Raw genomic sequence first — 14361 nt, 5'->3', positions numbered from 1 at the left:
GGAAATTGGCTCTGGTATGAAATAACTCAAAACACTTAGGGGAAACACAAGCCGACATTACATTGCTCTGAATAGTAACAAGAGTCCTTCTGTAATGACTTTCCTAACATAGTTCTGCTACTTTTAGCACAAATTTTACATAATCTCTGTGGCCTCTGAGATTTCTCAGTGTGGGAATTTTCTTTGGAAAATGCTGTGCTGACAATTGATTCACACGAGAAGTTGCATTCAAATCTGCGTTCAACTGTTCACTATCCTTGTCAACTAACACTTGCGCTATTTGCGCAATGTAGTCAGAAAGATGAACCGACTTTACTCTTGTTTCCTTATACAAGATAAAAGAGTTGACTACCCTCATCATGAATAATGGAAAAATAATTTCTTTTCCACCACTTCAGTTGACGATCAAATGGATAGTAGCTCAACATTCGATCGCTATTGTCTACACCAGTTTTGTTCTGATTGTAGTCGTGGTACCATCAGGATTCTTTTTTTTTTTGAACAACACCATGTTTAGTATTCACGGGAACATCAGTGGCTGTCATTCTATGCTTTGTTTAAAGTACGTAGATGTCCCTGGTATCTTCCATTTTAGAAAAAAAAGTTCATTCTGCCAAAAGGATAGTTCATTCCTTGTTTAGTTTTTGGTGTACTAAATCAGCTGGGAGTCAGTTCCAACGGCAGCAGTCTTCAGATTCCACAACTTGTCTAGTAAAGCACGACTTGTATAAAAGTGAACCATGAAAATTGTATGGCCTGCACAGAGTCGTTACATCAACTGTGATATAGACCTACTATTATCCACATTACCTCGTGAGCCTGTGTAAATTTCCCAATTAAACATTTATCCCATCTTAGCATTACAGAGTACTCAGAATTTTATGCTGTATTTGTATGGTTTGTTTTTCATGTAAATGGACATATTCCCTCACCAACTGTAAGATTCTCAGACAGAAAGCTAATTTACTTTGATTCATGAATTTGTCAAAAGTAGACTAATCTTGTGCAGAGGGTCATGGTCAGTTTCAGTCCGAGAAACAAAGGTATTACTGTCAACAACATGCAGCATGCTGAGGACTGATAAGAAAATATCTCGCAACATCAATTTACAAGCAAAACTTGTCTGCAGTTGAGGATTATTTGTTCAATAATTTTTCAATTTCACTTCTTCACAAGACACCTGTGTAAAACTATGGCAAAAAATTTGTAGAGGTCATGTAATTTTACACAAGTCCATTTATTCCACATAGAATTCACTTTCAATTCACCTTTTGCATGTAACTTGTCAACTGACAGCCTGGTGAAAAGATCAGTTTCTGTCCTGATTGTTTTGAACAAATCATCTCTGAAGAAATATGTGAAGGGGTCCATTGCTGCTGAGGATTCATCAATTGGAATTTGTGCACCGGATATTTCATCAAACACTGGAAGTTAAGGCTATTTCTTGGAGACTGGCCTGCAGCTACATATGGCTGAGCATAGTAGTTAGCATTTATTTCAACACACCCATTCCGAGATGCATTTTCAAGACCAACTGAAGTCTCCTCATCTAAAATGGAAAAAAATGAGTACGTAAGGATCAATATACTAGAGAAAATTAAAATAAACAATGAGGGCACAAGTGCAGTTATAGCTAAAACTGACAGGGAAAAAGTAAGAAATTATAAATTTACCAATCATTATCTTCTACTTCTTCATCCGAATTGTTGCTGTCGAGGTCTGAACCAGGATTCATCATCATCATCATCATCATCATCATCATCATCATCATCATCATCATCATCATTTCCCTTTATCCAGCTGTAGCCGGGTAGGGGCAAATATGGTTCCTCTCCACTTTCTTCGGTCTTTCCACCACTCCTCCTCCAACACTGTGTCCCAGTCCAGGTTTCTTTCTATAATGCTGCGTTGGATGGTATCCTTCCATCTCAATCGTGGTCGTCCACGGCCTCTCCTTCCTTGGATTTGCATTTCCATCACCTTTTTTGGCATTCTTTCGTCGCTCATTCGCTTTATGTGCCCAAACCATCTTAGTCGGCTCTTCTCTATTCTATCATTCATTTTTTCCACTCCAATTTCTTCCCGGATTTTCTCATTCCTTATTTTGTCTCTTCTACTCTTCTGTATCATACTCCTCAAGAACTTCATTTCGGCTGCCTGATTTCGACTCTCATCCTTCTTTGTCATTGTCCAAGTTTCTGCTCCGTAAGTTGTTATGGGTACGTAATACATCTTGTACATAGTATCCTTTGCTTCCATTGGCACATCTTTGTCCCATAACATATTTCTTACACTATGATAGAAACAACTTCCAGCTTGAATCCTTTTACTAATCTCAGCATCCAGTCGAGCATTCTCCATTAATTCACTCCCCAGGTATTTAAACGTTTCCACTACTTCCAGGGGTTTGTCTGCAAGTCTAATCTGACCTTTCCCTTCTTTCTCCCCTCTAGTCATAACAAGAGTTTTACTCTTTTCTACACTTATTTTCAATCCACATTCTTCAATCTTCCCATTCACCACATTCAACTGTTCTTGAACCTTCCTGTCGTCTTCTCCCCAAATCACAATATCATCTGCAAATAACATCATGTTCATTTCTCTTCCTCCATATGCTGCTTTTGCTGTTCTCATGATGTCATCCATTACTATTGTAAACAGGATTGGTGATAGAACACTTCCCTGTCTCAGCCCACTAGTTATTTTGAACCAACTTGTCCTGCCAACTTGTGTTTGCACGCAACTACAACATTCCTTATACAATGCCGTGATCATTTTTATTAATCCCTGTCCAATTTCTTTTTGCACCAGACTGTCCCAAACTTTCGTCCTAGGGACACTGTCATATGCCTTTTCAATATCAATAAATGTCATCACCATATTCATTATTCAATAAAATCTCCCGTTCTTGCTGGTTTAAATGTCTTGAGTCCATGATTACACCGAGCAACCACCCATTTACAATTCACTCACTTGTCAGCCGCACGAGACCATGCGGCTATGCACCATATCTGTATCCAATGAAGATTCTTGCAGGTTGATGATTACGGGTTCCAAGACGTTGTCCATAATAATAATCTCCCATTTGAAGTCATCTTATTGAATGGTTTCAGCATGCCGTACACAGTCCGCAAATGCCTTTGTCATAATACTTTCAATAGCTTCGTGAACTAATTTCTCCGTGTCTGCAATTTGAAGTAGTGTTTCTTTCTGCCACAAATCCCTTAACCTGCGACCATACAAGTTCTATCGGATTATACTGGCAATGATACGGCAGCAAGTGCACAACACTATGGCCGCTCACTAGCGACAGCATCAAGTTCGTAATCTTTTTCGCACGACTTATGCGTTTTAACAAGTTGCAACAACTCTGCGCATGTCTGTGAAGCAGAGTGTGGAATTGACTTACCGGATAGCCATGTTACAATATCAGCCTTCTTACTTTTTGTACTTGGCACTTTATCCCTTATAACTGAGTGATAGCTAGCATTATCCATCACAATTACGGACACTGGAGCTAGATAGGGTAAAAACTGTACTTTGAACCACTCTGTAAATGTCACTGCATTTATTTCACTATGACAGTCACTGTTACAGTTATGTTTGGACCTAAACACTAATTTACTTTGAGGAATGAAATTCAGAAACAGCAGAGCCAGCGTGAAAATTATTAAACGACCGCCCTTATCAGTCGGAACTTTCAGACCACCCCCAAGCCATCATTCGATTTCCAGCAAGTACTTCTGGTATGGTTGTGATTTACCCAAGTATCACCTAAGTAATAAATTTGGACCTTTTCTTCTTGCCTAATTTGATGCATTGTCCTCAAGAATATGACCCTTGCAGCAATGACATCAGAAGATTTCATAAGGAACTTTCTTTTGTCATTACATTTCATGAAACTGAAAATACGTAGCACTGACGTAATACTTCGCTTGAATCACACAGACTCATCTTCCTCCATAGCCTTCACCAATTTCTTTGCTGTTGGAAATTCACATGCAGCATGCACATCATGTATTCTGCGCCTAAGAACGTCTTGATTAAAACCATCTAAATTCATCAGTCTTTTCACGTTTGTGATGTTTACCTGGTGACTGTAATAGTATGTTACCTCTTGCCTCTAATGAACATTTACTTTCCTGAATATTCTCTGTACAGTTCTAAGGCTAATACCACATGCTTCAGCTGTTCGTCTCATGAATTGGCAAGCCAGCATCTAATTCTCACTTGAAGTACTTATATACATTAAACACTTGCTCTCTGGCTTGTTTATGCAGAATCTTACGCTTATGCTGTTCATCTTCCATGATTTAACACACGGATTTACAGTTAATGTCGCGGAATAACAACGGTTCACTTCCTATAAACTTTACGCTGAGTAGTTACCTTGCCATCGCAAGCTCAAATTGTTAAGTGAGCTGGTTGGCTTTCTGCGGAGTAATGACGTAACTGCGCAGACCTTGCTAAACTGGGCCCTCATCGGTCATGCCGCGCAGTATAGCATGATCAAAGTTGGCAAACACTAAACATCAGAATGTTTATACAACATCTTATTATGTACTATAACAATTTGATTTCCAGATTAACTTACATAAGGCTGGTGACGACCCCAACTAGGGTCGAAACTAGTCCCATGTATTTGTTTGTATATGTATGTATTTATATATATATAAAATAAGAGTTTTGTCCGTAGATTGCTCAGAATTTAAAAAAGGATGGTATTTCTGTTTCGGTCATGTCCAGAGTAGCAAGGAAATGCATTTTTTAATTTTCCGTAATTTCTGTCTGTCTGTATGTATGTATGTACACGAGAAAACGGCTGAAGAGAGTTTAATGAAAATCAGTATGCAAAGTCGGGGAATAAGTCGATACAATCTAGGCCATAAATAATCTCAATCACGTTGAGGGAAATGGTAGTTTAGGGGAAGGTCTATAATTTAATTCTCAAATATTTATGTTATTAGTGGTCCTATCTTAATGAAAATCAGTATGAAAAGTCGGAAAGTAAGTTGCTACAATCTAGGCCATAAATCTTATTCACGCTGAAAGAAATGGCAGTTTAGGGGAAGGCTTGAACTTAAATTCTCAAATTTTTATGTTATTAGTGGTCCTATCTTAATGAACATCGGTATGCAAAGTCGGGAAATAGGTCGTTACAATCTAGGCCATGAATAATTTTATTCATGCTGAGTGTAATGGTAGTTTAGGGGAAGGCCTAAAATTTAATTCTCAAATATTTGTGTTATTAGTGGTCCTATCGACAAATACTACATTATTAAAGTTATACAGTATTAAATTTCCGATCATTTATGTCTTATACATTTTTAATGTACCGGCTATGATAACAGATATATTCATGAATTTGAATTTTTGTTGCCAAGTCCATACCAGCGCCAAGTCACGAGAAAATGGGTAAACAGAATTTAATGAAAATCGTTATGTAAAGTTGGGGAATAAGGAACTAGGCCTACAGTCTACACTATAAATAATTTCGTGAGATGCCCTAATATCACAGAGTCAAAAGAAAACTAAATGTGAAGGCTTACTATACAGAAATCTCATAACATTGAACAGCAATATTACATTGACCATTGTTTGTTGTGATGTGCTTTGTGTCTTCACCTGCCAGTCATGTCCGACAGATCGAATTAATGCTTTATACCGAGTACTTTTTTAAAATTTGCTTTACGCCGCACCGACACAGCTAGGTATTATGGCGACGATGGGATAGGAAAGGGCTAGGAGTGGAAAAGAAGCGGCCCTGGCGTTAATTACGGTACAGCTCCAGCATTTGCCTGGTGTGAAGATGGGAGACTACGGAAAACCATCTTCAGGGCTGTCAACAGTGGTTTTTGAATCCACTACCTCCCGGATGCAAACTCACATCTGCGCGCCCCAAACCGCACGGCCAAATCGCCCGTCGTACCGAGTACAACAGCCTGCCTGAATATTGGTGGAAAGTAGCTGGGGAGTTAGATAACTTTCTTCTTAAGCATGCTATTCCTCTGGTTCATAAATTTTCTGATATTACTGGTACGTCACACACTGGTTCATCATAGCATTCGAGCTATTCAATCCCTAACTTGAGGCACTGATTGGAATGAGCAGTGTGTATATTTAACGGAACAATGGCAGAGGAGTTTTCACAGCTGTCTGCGGCCTTGTCATTCCAGCACTGGAACTTTGGACTGTTAGATCGGCAGCGTAGTACTGTTAGTTAAAAGTAAGAAAATGTGCGGTTTTTCAATTGATCGAGTATTTTATATGATAACATTGCTTTTAATCCCTACATTCCTACTGACGTTTTTGTAATGGCCTAAGTTAATTGCAGTTAGGAAAACCACAAAGACAGTCTTCCTGAGAATCCCGTAGCGAAGCACGGGTACATCAGCTAGTATATATGTGTGTGTGTGCGCGCGCGCGTGTGTGTATGCGTGTGTAAATAATACAGTGATTTAGTAATAAATTTGTATTGATTAAGTGGATCTATTCCCATACCACAGTTCTGTGTAGATGATCGTACAGTTGTGGACTTGAATACCTGTTATCTATCCACAGTGTAGCCTATGTACTTCCTGCAAGTACCTTTCAATTAGCATCATAACAACTACACTGGTACCCCAAATTCACATTCAGGAATTATTTCTCTAGTTGACCTTATGTAAACAATAAAATTCAGCACATATCTGGTCTCACAATCACAGATAACAAATGTCTTTTTCCTTATCTATGTCTCTTTGATGGGATAAACTGAATTAATGAAAGTCTACCTTGGAAGAGCATCAAACTTTCCTCGATATAAATGGGGTGAATGTTTCTTTGAACTTGTTTCTGAGATGGTCATTTACGGGCTTTATTTTATAAAGACGGTCACCTTGCTATCAATGAAATGTTTTAACAACCGCAATAATAAGAGGTGCCTATTTCTAGAGTTGAAATCTGAGAACTGCGGGGTAATTATTGGAGGATTGGTTCAAGAATTGGAAGTTTTTCATTCTTGCCATAAGCATTGCCACTGCAAAGATACTGCAGGAGTGGTGCCCCTCCATTTCTGTAGCCTTGAGCTTGGAGATGGTGGCAAAATTTGCAGAAATACCTGTTTGTTTCAACTGTTATATGTTCCATAATTTAACGTGAAAAGAAGCACTGAAATACGTCTAAAGCCGTTGGTTTATCTTCAATCACACCAAACGATATACCCAAAGAACTGTCATCAAAACTGCATTACGGGACTAAACATATTAGCCATACACCACTGAAATAATGCAGGTTCGGAACAAATTCTTTTCTCGGTTTGCGGAGCTGATAGTTGAGGCTCGCACTATCACTGTCATCACTGTCACTAGGGCTATAATCATTACCCATATCACTGATATCCGAGTACTCAATTTTCTGATTCAGCAGCATTCACAGCTTTTATAAGTTTGAACTCCGAAATCATGTGCTGTCTACTGCTTGAAACCATCTTTATAAACCCTGGACAAAGGTGCTTTGCAGGACTGTCAACTTAGGTTGCGCATCGAGCTGAATGCATTATTTCAGGTATTTAACCGCAGATAGCGTTAAAATGCAGTCTGCATTTAGACTGATGGTCCGCCATGCTCCTACAGAGCACTAGTATTTCTTCTTGTAAAATGAGTGTGTGTGGAAATTGTTCAAAAGATGTGGCACGTCAGGATATAAATGGAAAAATTCAGTGCAAATTATGCAATAATCTATTTCATAGTGCATGTGTAAATCTTATGGAAGAGTATGTGAAAAACTCGCGATCCAATGATAAAATGTGGTCATGTAGTAATTGTGAGGAAACTCTCCGTGGTAACGTGAGTGATCAGGAGGGCAGTAAAGTTGTAGAAAATGTACCGACTGTAAGCGAGATATATCAACTTCTGCTTTCAATTAGTAAAGAAGTTAAGGAATCATGTAAGAATCTTGAGGTAGAGCTTGGTAAATAACTGAACTCGGTTCATGAGGAACTGGAGGAAAACTCAAGAGTCATGGAGAAGACCTGAAATAGTGCACAGAAGTTATTGAGAGCTTTAAATCAGAGAACTGTGCATTAAAGAACACGATCAGCAACTTACAGCAACAAATAGATGACCTAGACCAATACGGAAGGCGGAATACACTGGAAATACATGGGATTCCTGAAACGCCAAAAGAAGATGTGGTCTCCTTAGTGAAAAATGTATGCCGGGCATTAGATGTTACTGTGACTGAAAATATGATTGACACATGTCATAAGTTAAAAAAGCCTGTAAGGCAACCTAATGCAGGCATTATTGTAAAATTTGTTAGAAGATTTGACAGGGATATGTTTCTCTAGCAGCGTAAAATTAATAATGTTGAAAAGGCACAATGTTTCGAAAAGTAATAAGGTCAGCACGGTTTATATTAAAATGACACTATTTATTACATACATAAATCACAAGATGGATGCAGTGAAAACAATAGACATGGAGATTACAATCGCGACATGTCAGAATGGACAAAGAAAACGTAGTGTGTAGGTGGCGCTACTTGATGGTGGCTCAGCCAGAGTCATATAATATATATATATATATATATATATATATATTCTCAACAGCCCCTCTCGAAGGCTGAACCAACTTCAACGTTTCAGTCTTCTGACACCCAGACATTCTAAACACTTCCAGTGCTTAACCTTCGGTAGTCCCTTGGTTAATATATCTGCAGGCATCCTCTCAGTTGATAATTATTCAAGGTGAATGTCCCCAGATGAAAGAACCTCTCATACAAATGATGTTGCACATGAATGTGCTTAGTCCAAGAGTGGAAAACAGGAATTCCAGCAAGCTTCTGAGCTCCAATGTCGTTATATAGCTGCACAGTCGACATGCTGTTAATGCCCTATCTCTTGCTAGGCGTAGTAAGTGCACTGCCTCTTTTGAAGCCTCCCTCAAGGCCATATATTCAGCCTCCATTGACGACAATGCCACTGTCTGTTGTTTCCTGGATTCCCATGATACGACTCCACCATACATTGTAAAGGCAAAGCCAGTGTATGATCTGCGATCGTTGATGCGTGCAGCCCAAACAGCATCTACATAGCCAGTTAAATTACTGGTATCGCTTCCAAGGGTGACTCCCACATCAGAAGAACCCTTCAGGTAGACACTCAAATTGCCGGACGTTGGTTTGACACCAAGTTTTAGTAGTTGCTCGTTCAAGCCTTGGTGCCAACAGTGGCCAGCCTGCTTCAAGCCATACAGAGCCTTTTTAATACGGCACACACAATCCTTGTTCAACATCTTCAGCATCCTCTTGGTTTCAGCTATGATCTCGGATGTTGCATTACTTTCCTGTACGATGAATTTGAGTATTTCTCTGGTGTAGTTTGGTACTTCCATAAAGATTTCCTCTTCAACAATTCCATTTAAGTATGCAGTTACTACATCGAATTGTCGGACAAACATTCCATGATGAGCAGCGAGCGCAATAGCCATTCATACTGAGCTGAGTCGTGTTACTGGTGCGAATGTTTCAGTATAATCTATACCTGGCCTCTGGGAAAAACCCCAGCCACGACTCTAGCCTTCCTTCTTGTGATCTCACCATTTGCTCTGTACTTATTCCTAAGGACTACACGAGTTCCAATTGTCATCCTATTTTCTGGGCGGTCTACAAGATCCCAAGTCTTGTTTCTTAGAATAGAGACAAATTCATCTGCCATCGCCAGTATCCACTCATTGTTCTCTGGACCTGAAAATGCCATTTGAATTGGAACCTCAGCCAGACATACCGAATCAATTTGTCCTCCACCGTGTTCCTGGTAAAGCTTTCGAGGTCTACCTCGTGTTCCCAAACGGATCATTTTTGGTCTCCCTGGAGCATGTCGAGATTGTCGTATTTCTGGTTCTGATTCATTTTCAAAACCAAGAAATTCTTCTTCAGAACTATCCAGATCTTTGGTGCTTTCTGTACGTTCTGTGTAGGAGTTATGTTTACAATGATGAAAGGATCGACCTGCTCTGGCTCTGTCCCGGGATGATTTTCATCAAAGTGCTCTACATTTGGGCGCTGACTTGTAAAATTATCAAGATCGTATTTTTGCTCTTTTCTGTCTCCTTTCAAAAACTTGACATCACGTGAGATTTCCACTTTTCGTTCCTGTGGTATCCAAATTCTGAAACCTTTGGACTGCTCCGCATATCCGAGGAATATGCCCTCTTTTCCCCGAGGATTGAATTTTCCTATGTTCGGCGATCGATTTAGGCAGTAGGTTACACATCCAAATTTTTCGAATTTACAAACATTTGGAACCTTTCCAGTCCAGGCTTCGTAAGGAGTTCGTCCACCCAGTTTACTCGTAGGACATCAGTTCCTAATGTAATTCGCTGTTGAAACAGCCTCTGCACAGAAAGAAGGAGGAAGTCCGGACTGCATTAATAAACATCTGGCCATCTCGATGAGTGTACGGTTTTTCCTTTCTGCTACTCCATTTTGTTCCGGGCTATGCGGAATTGTCAGGCGTTGTAGGATCCTGCAGCTTTTCAACAGTGCATCGAATTGGGAATTCACATATTCCGTACCGTTATCAGACTACAAAATCTTTATCTTCGCGTTTTTCTGTGTTTTCAGACGTTTTTATGAAGTCCTGAAACTCATTAACGACTTCATTCTTCTGACGAAGAAACTTCACTTCACACCATCTAGTCAAATCGTCGACGAATGTGATGAAGTAGCGCGCGTTTCCATTCGAGGAAACCCTCATAGGGCCACAAATATCGGAATGAATCAATTCCCCTGGTTCCATTCTCGTTTCGGACTTCTTCAGAAAAGGGGTACGTGTCATCCTTCCTTGGAGAAAGATCTCGCATTCAAAATCCTCTTCAGTGTCGATGATTTCGATTCCCTCTATCCTTTTATTCTTCACTGCTTCACGTAGATCTGTTATGTTTAGATGTCCCAATCGAATATGCCAGTCCATAATAGACCCTTTTCGCGTATCTTCTCGGGAAATTTTTCCCTGTTCTTCAGTGTACGACCCATTAACGAAATAAAGTCCGTCTTTTCTATGTGCAATGAATAAAGTACTATCGTTCGCAACTGTAACTCGAGCGGATGTTTTGTTAAACACTACGTGGTGACCCCTGTCTACGATCTTCCCGACTGAGAGTAGATTAGTACGAAGATCAGGTACGTATAATGTGTCACATAGGTTGAAACTTTTATCACAACCATCAACGCTCATTGACATTGTCACAACACGTTTTGCATTATTTTCATTGTAGAACTGTTTGCTAATTTTAAATCGTCATTAACATCGGATTCTACTTGTGAAAAATAGTCCAGATTTTTACACATGTGCGATGTACAGCCGCTGTCGAGGCACCACACTGTATCTGCGTCGCGGTCCGTCATGAACTTGCATGAGTTCAGTTCTGATGTAATATATAGCGAGGTACTTCCTTTGGCCTTGTGAGCATTGTCATGATCATTTTTTCTCGATTTGCACTCTTTCACCTTATGACCTATCTTTTTGCAAAAATAACAACGAAGAGATGTGGATCCTCCTTTTTTGCCTTTATCGACTTTGCTTGTGGGCTTTCTATTATTCTTGTTCTTGTATTTTCGTTCAACAGTCATGCAGTTTTGCATCATGTTATTCCGGTCACTGCTTCTCGCATCACTTTCTTTAACAATACCTCAGGCTTTGGAAGTTCGTCGCGAGATTCTATCGCGCACCGAAAGTATTCTAAACTGACTGGCAAGCTATACAGAAGTAATATGGATAACAAATCATCGTTGATTGCCACGTCCATACCACTGAGCTTGTCAACGGCGTCAAAAAATCTCCGCAAATGATCACATACTTCCCCATCTTCACTCATTCTTTGAAGCACGATCTGATTTAATAATGTTGCTTTTCGCACTGGCCCCTTCGATTGGTAAATCGACTCTAGTTTCAGCCACAGTTCGCACGAAGTGAAACAATCTTTTACCTGTTTCAATTCCGAGGGTTGAATCGCCAAGATGATATCTGACATTGCTTCACTGTCACGTTCTTCCCATTCTGTACTAGCGGCCGCGTTCTCGCTGAGCGGTTCAGGTTTAACCTTTATCCCAGCTACGCATGCCCACGTGCGATTTTTCACTAACACAGCCTTCATGTGAATTTTCCACGTGTCAAAATTGTCCTCTGATAACGTCTCGATGCGCACCATACTTGAAGTGTTCATCTTCACACACTATTTCTTCACAGAAGTCACTTGGCTAAATGTTTAACTCAACCTCGCCAACTGTGTGCGACACAATATTTTCACGCGTCTATTTTTCAGTGTATTTTATCACTACACATTTAATCACTTTCCAAACGCGCATCCTGGGCCCATAACATGTTGAAAAGGCACGATGTTTCGGAAAGTAATAAGGTCAGCATGGTTTATATTAAAATGACACTATTTATTACATACGTAAATCACAAGATGGATGCAGTGAAAACAATAGACATGGAGATTACAATCGTGACGTGTCAGAATAGACAAAGAAAACGTAGTGTGTAGGTGGCGCTACTTGATGGTGGCTCAGCCAGAGTCATATGAATATATATATATATTATTTATTTATTTATTTATTCCTGACTTACATTTGTGGCGAAGTTAGGGCTCACGGCCCTCTCTTACACTTAACCACTATAAACAGAATTTAAAAATGTAAACATAAAAGTTAGACATAGAAATTCTAAAAAGAAATAATACTACAAACAGATAATTCTAAGACTACCGGTAAGTTAGGCCTACATATCAGTACAGCAATTAATGTGATAATTACTAATAATAATAATCATAACAATATTAATAATAATAACAATATTAATATGAATAATAATAATAATAATAGTAAATGAAGAAAACCCATTCACACAACATACACACAATGACTCACACAACTCAGTTTTATGTTACCAGGAAAAACTTTCTGCAGGCAGATTTGAATTTATGAGAGGAAGTAAGGTGCCGAATGTCCATTGGGAGTGTATTCCAGAGTCTCGATGCGGTAACTAAAAAGGATTGATTGTAGGAATTGGTTCGACTTAGTGGAATTTCAAGTAAGGAACCAGAACGGGTACTAATTTCATGGAATGAGGAAAGGAAACGAAAATTAGAAGAGAGGTAAGTAGGAGTGTTCGTCGAGAGCACTTGGTAAACAAGTGTCATTAGGTGATAATTCCTTCGTTCATTTATGCGTAGCCATTCCAATGTTTTGAAATATGGTGTAACATGAGTGTCATGTCGCAGTTGGAAGGCATATCGTATGCATGAGTTTTGTGCTCGCTGAAGTCTCAAAGCTTGTTCAGCATTTAGATTGACTAGTACTGTATCACAGTAGTCTAAAATTGGGAATAGTAGTGCTTGGATTAATTTTAATCTAAGTTTTTGAGGAAAAGAATTCTTGTGATTTTTCAGGGGATATAGAGCTGCATGAACCTTTCTACATACATTTGTTACGTGTTCATTCCAGGTCAGATTCTCATTGATGGAGATTCCAAGATTAGTTACATTTTTAAGGTACGGTACAGCAATGTCATTGATTATGATTGGAGGAGGATTGATATTGCTTATTACATGTAATAATTTAGAGTTTCCTATGATAATACTTTGTGTTTTACGAGGATTTAGGAGTAAGTGGTTGTTTTTAGCATAGGCGGTAAGCCTTTCAATATCCGAATTAATGTGCTGAACTGTTTCATGTAAATTGTTTGTAGTGGTGTGTTTGTATATCTGCATATCATCAGCATATAAGTGGTAGTTGCAATACTGAAGTGTGGAAGATATGTCATTAATATGCAAGACGAACAGTAAGGGCCCTAGAACAGACCCTTGAGGGACACCGGATGATTTTACAGCCCATTGGGATCTTTGATTGTTTACCACTACGCACTGGCGACGATTTGTAAGGTACGACTCAAAAAAATTAAGGGCTATCGGGCCGATATGCAGAGAGCGTAGCTTGGATAATAGTATGTCTATATTTACCGTGTCGAACGCACTACTAAAGTCAAGGAGTGTCAGTATCGTCACCTGCCGTTTGTCCATTGCTAGTCTTATGTCATCTGTTACCCGAAGAAGTGCAGTCGTAGTACTGTGTCCCTTTCTGAAGCCAGATTGCAATGGGTCAAAAAGAGAATGCCTGGTTAAGAATTCTACTAGTTGCTCGTGTACAACTCGTTCAAGAACTTTCGAGAGAGGGGGAAGAATCGAAATAGGCCGGTAATCAGATGGCGGATTTGCTGTGGTACCGGTATGCTTTAATATTGGGGTTACTAGAGCATCCTTCCATGCAGTTGGAAACGTCCCGGTGGTGAGACAATGGTTTACAATGTGGGTAATAATT

At 39.4% G+C, this 14361-nt stretch overlaps 1 protein-coding gene across 3 annotated transcripts in view; it reads right to left on the bottom strand.

Annotated features, from left to right (window-relative positions):
- Prp6 (pre-mRNA processing factor 6) overlaps positions 1–14361 on the bottom strand; it is a 323443-nt gene that overhangs the window by 129222 nt on the left and 179860 nt on the right. The window lies entirely within an intron of this gene.

The sequence above is a fragment of the Anabrus simplex genome, chromosome 1 (assembly GCF_040414725.1).
Source record: "Anabrus simplex isolate iqAnaSimp1 chromosome 1, ASM4041472v1, whole genome shotgun sequence".
NCBI lineage: Eukaryota > Metazoa > Arthropoda > Insecta > Orthoptera > Tettigoniidae > Anabrus > Anabrus simplex.
Note: the sequence above shows the minus strand (reverse complement) of the source record. Positions and strands in the feature narration are given on the sequence as shown.